Consider the following 494-nt stretch of genomic DNA (forward strand, 5'->3'; position numbering starts at 1 on the left):
GCTTCCGGGTGAGAGGTGCCTGGTCGCCCTAGCAACCGTGTCACACCCAGCGCTGAACTACAGCTTCTTCCCTCCAGGCCGCGGAGCTGGCGGCCCAGGGAGAATCGCAGAGTCCAGAAAATCTCTCCCGCAGCCCTGTGTCAAGTGAGTGCCCCATCCTCTCAACGTCTCTTAAGTAGAACATGCAGTGAGCCGGCCCCTGGCAACTCCAGTAGGGATGAGACAGATTTCCTGGTGGGATGGGGGTACAGAGAGAGCCCCAGGAGTGGGAATCTGGAGACCTGGGTTCTAGCTCTCATCCGGCCGTCGATTCGCTGTTGTGACACATTAGGCCAGTGCCAGAGTACTGCCAGTCTGCACCTCTTAGCTTCCCTTCTTCTAGCTCTAACATTCCGAAGTTTAGGGTGTGGAGCCATTTAAGGGCAATTGACATACACACACTACAGTAGGGATAGACCAACACACACAGACACACTACAGTAGGGATAGACCAA

Source organism: Oryx dammah, unplaced genomic scaffold, assembly GCF_014754425.2.
Source record: "Oryx dammah isolate SB20612 unplaced genomic scaffold, SCBI_Odam_1.1 HiC_scaffold_25, whole genome shotgun sequence".
Lineage (NCBI taxonomy): Eukaryota > Metazoa > Chordata > Mammalia > Artiodactyla > Bovidae > Oryx > Oryx dammah.